Below are 4,866 nucleotides of genomic sequence, written 5' to 3'. Positions count from 1 at the left end.
TCAGAACCTTGAAGATGGGCTAAAAGGGTCACTGGGTCTCTTTGTCTATCGTCCCGATGGGGTCACATTGAATAAATCCTTTTCTGCTTTTTATTACTAACTTGACTTTTAATTGGCTTATCAAGGATGGTTGGCCAAAACTGACTTCTTCTTAGACATGACTCTAAGTTCTATAACAGTGTGGTCGCACCCACTTGTAATGCCAGCATTGGGACAGTGGAGACAGGGAGGTCCCTGGGAATCTCTGGCCGGCCAGCCTAGTATAATCAATGAATCCCCAGTCCAAGTAAGGAATTCTATCTCTAAAAAACAAGGAGGATGATTCCAGAGAAATGACCCTCAAGGTTGAATCCTGGCCTCCACACCCGTGCACATGTGTACCCTCCACACACGAACGTGCTCCAACACATACACCAAAAGAAAGAAAATGTGATATATATGCACACACATATATATATGTATATGTCAATTTTTCAACCATAAAACAGAACAAAGTAATGCTCTTTCAAGGAAAAAAATGAATGCAAATGGAAATTATCATATTAAGCAAATTAATTCAATCTCAGGAAAATACTGTAATTTTTTCTCTCATTTATAGCCCCAAGGTTTATAAAGAAACATAAAATCATGCATGAATATTTTACAGAAATGTTCAAGCGAAACCATCTAGAGAATAAAGGGACTAACAGGAGGGAGGAGAGACAAGAAGGGGGTAGGGTGTGTGGCGGTACACTCAACATACAACATGCACTTGTATGAAATATGAAAATGTCCTTTCATCACGCAGTACCATTTGTATACATATATGCATTACTGTGTATATTAGTATATTAGCACCGTGTATATCAGAAAAAAGAAGTGTTTTGTTGACTGGACTTGTCGTCAAACTGCCTTCTGAAGATTCATGCTTAAACTCATAGATGGTGCTGCTCACAAAACCGCTCAAGGAAGCTTCTTTTCGCAGTGGGCAGCTGTCGATACGCAGACTCATAACTTGTCAAAGTGCTGAGACTGAGTGACTGCGAGAGCTCAGCCTCAAATGGGAAATCTATACCAAGCTCCCGAAGACTCAGAACATCCCAAAGGAAGGCGCAGGAAGGATGTCAGAGCTGGAGGCCTGGGAGCTATGAGACACTGTTTTCTGGGCACAATGCAGTCCTTGTGCTCATGGGCTCACAACTAAGGGAACCAACACAAGCCCTGCACAAAATCAAACCTGTGTGTGTGTGTGTGTGTGTATGTGTGTGTATGACTGTGCATGTCTGTGTGTGCATGTGTATGTATGTGTATGTATAAATTTTTCCCACTTAAATGTTACAGAGTTCTTATATGGTGGGATGCTCGAGTGTGTGAGCATGAGCAAACACACGCGCGCACGCACACACACACACACACACACACACACACACACCATGGTACAACTATGAAGGCCAGAGGACAACTTTCAAGAGTTGATTCGCCCTTCCACTATGCAGGTCCCAGAGATTAAACTCAAGTTGTCAGACTTGATAGAGTTCACCCTTACCCACTAAGCCAAGGAAAAATTTTAAAGATCAGACATTTATCTCCAGCATTACGGCACTTCACTTTGGAAATGACTAGAAATGATACGTCTATGAAAATTTCACCCAAGCCCTTTTGGTGTTGATTCGGCATTTCTTGTAATTGAGTCAATTCAGTTGGGGGGGGGCAAAGTATGCCAGAGGACCAGGGAAGAATGTTCATGAGTTTGTTAATATTCCCATTGGGGAGTCTTAAAAGCAGCTCACCCTATTGGAACCTAAGGCACCGCTGACCACATGCTTACAGTATCAGGCTTTGGACTGCACACACGACTTGCTTTCCTTTGATTTTACAAAACGTGTTCTTATTCTCCAGGTAATTCTGGAAAACTGTAGCATTGAGAAGGTCACCGACTTCCCCAAGTTTATAAAGCTGTAGGCATCATATTGGGGTCGGAACATAATCGTCTCCAGCGCAAAAAGCCACTAAGCGAACTGTATGTGTGCTCAGGTCCAGGACACCAATCAGAGTTACAGAGAAGCTAGTAGCTCAGCCTTCAGATGAACAATGAACATGAAAGGCTACCATGCATTCTAATTCCCTTTCTGTTGCTGTGATAAAACACTGTGGCCAAAAGCAATGTAGTGGAGGAAGGATTTTGACTACCAGGTCACCGTCCACCACCGAGGCAAGTCAGGGCAGGAACTGGAGCAAGAACTTGAAGCAGAAACCATGGAGGAACACAGCTGGCTAGCTCACTCCCAGGCTCATGCTTAGCCAGCTTTCTTAGAAAGTCTAGGACCATCTGCCCAGGGAATGGTGCTACCCACAGTGGGCTGGGCCCTCCTCCATCAGTTAGCAATCAAGACAATACCCTACAGTCATCCACAGGTCAGTTTGATTTGGGCAATCCCTCTGGTGACTCTAGGCTGTGTCAAGTTGAGAGTTAGAGATAATTAGGACACTGTACTAGTTACTTTCCTGCTGCTGGGTCAAAATGCCGGGACTAAAAACAACTTGTAGAAGAAAGACTGTCTTCTGCTTCATGACTCTGGAGGAAGAGTCCATCACGGCAAGGAAAGCCTGGCATGGTGCCAGCCTTAGGAAGCTGGCCGATCATATTTTCATCCACAGATGAGAGACAGAGAGAGAACGTGAAGTAGGACCAGGTTATGAACCCTCAAAGCCTCCCCCCAGTGATGGACATCTTCCAGCAAGGCTCCACCATCTACGGGTTCTAGAGCCTTCTCCAAACAGTGCCACCTACAGGGAACCAAGTGTTCAAACCCAGAAGCCTATGTGGGGCATTCCTATTTCAAACCACAAGGGACACCATAGAACATTCTAAACTGTTCTTTTTCCCCTCAACGGGCAGATGGAGCGAAGGAGAAGATGAAGGAAGAGGATGACAAAGGTGGTGTGGCCAGCACTGGGATGATGATGAGGGTGGCGGGTAAGATGAGGAGCAAGGAAGGGAGAAAGAAGGGGACGAGAGAGTAGAAGTAATAGGAAAGAGAAATGAAAAGGGGTTGGGGATGTTTCCTGTGAAAGCATAGCATCTGTGTTCGAATCCCCAGAAGAAGACAGACATGGCCGTACGCACCTCTGTAATCCTAGCCTTGGGTGTTGGTGGAGACAGGAGGATTCTGGGGTTCACTGGAAGTGAGAGACCCTGCCTCAAGGGCCTAGGGCAGATATTACAGGAAGTGCCTGCTTCCTCCGACTGTACTACTCTTAGCACTGCCAGAATCAACTATAACAAGAAGAGAGAGATCCAGGAAGCAAGGGACAACCCAGCTAGTTAGACAGGACGTCTCTCTACTGCAGCCTCTTCCCTGCACATCTGTCTACCTGAGGGCTCAGGGGCTGCCCCTGCCTCCTTCCCACGCTCTACCAGAACACTAAGCAAAGTAAAAATGCCTGTCACCCAGAGACCGATGTGAGCATTTTGTCCCTGCCCCATCAAACCTTTGTCTGAAGATGGGATTCTAACCATCCTGGAAGGAAACGGAAAAATTCTAAGAGGATCTTGTGCCCTCCCTTGGTCTTTAAGACTTTTGGAGACAACGGACCCCATGAAATTGGGATTTTGCTAGCTGTCTCATTTTGGGGAAGAAAAGGCCTAGAAGCCTGGTATCAGCCAATGGAGAGCTTATCTCCTGGAGAGAGTTTTCACACAGTTTTGACAACTTGCCAGGCCACCTTGCGTGAGAGCCTGAAAGTTGAGACAATGATGGATCAATGGTGAGTTCAAGTACACCTTGACCAGGACTGCTTAGCTATTGCTTAGATCAAAGCCTCATAACATGGTCCTGAACATGGACTTAGGGAGGGGTTGCTCACTGGGCCTCTTCCATCCTTTACCCAATGTCACTACATTGAATAAATAGGCTTTTCCTGACTATCTAATTGTAATTAGTTAATATTGTCTATTTAATTGGTAAGTGGATGATGTGCTTAGATTGCTGGGGCTGACAAAACCCAGGCTCTGGCTCGAATAGCTCCACTCACAAGAAAAGACCTAGGTGCTCCATCAGCATCAGAGACACACCCTAGGTGAAGCCTGAGTGCTAACAAGAGTTTGGTTCCTAAATTCTCAGCAGCTCTTACAGATAAAGAAGAATGCCATTCACAAAGGAAGAGCTCGGCTCTTAGTTATTGATGAATATGTATGCCTCACTTATCAGTGACTGTGGGCTAGGAAGGAGTCAGATAAAGGCAGGTGGACACCTGAGTGCCTGGGGCCTTGGATCACGAACTAGCCTATCAGAAGACCCCACTGTCTGGCGGATCTGCAAGAGATAAAGTTGCTTTGTAGACTCCATGCCAGGGCTAGGGATGGGAGATGGAATGTTGCAAGAGGGAGAGAGGAGAGGAAGAAAGATCTTTGCTTTTCCCAGCAGATCCTATCAGCGGAGAGCAGGAAAATTTTCAAGGAGAGGGCTGGGCCAAGGGGGTCACATTCAGGGTATGTTTGAGCCTCCGTTTTATACATTTCCCACCCAGACTGCCCAGACTGCTTTGTCATGGAAGAAGCCCTTCGGGGGCTCTGTTGTAAAGGGGCTGAGCTGGGAATGAATTCTGGAGCAGGCTCCTGACTGTCTTCACCCAGATCTAGAAAGGATAAAGACCTTTGTGTGCTTTGTGTGTGTGTGTGTGTGTGTGTGTGTGTGTGTTTGTGTGTGTGTCTTTTGGAGGAAGGTTGAGTAGAGGGCATACAGAGAAACTGGAAGGAGATCGTGTTCAAAATAAACCAAGAAATGTGGTGGTCAGTTGAGGTCGCAAGAAAACTATTCTTCTATAGAAGGGACATCATTTAAACATGGGAGACCCTAAAACAAAGTAGACTGTGTGTCATGGCCA

The sequence above is a fragment of the Microtus ochrogaster genome, linkage group LG2 (genome assembly GCF_000317375.1).
Source record: "Microtus ochrogaster isolate Prairie Vole_2 linkage group LG2, MicOch1.0, whole genome shotgun sequence".
Classification (NCBI taxonomy): domain Eukaryota; kingdom Metazoa; phylum Chordata; class Mammalia; order Rodentia; family Cricetidae; genus Microtus; species Microtus ochrogaster.
This window is presented reverse-complemented; position numbering follows the sequence as displayed.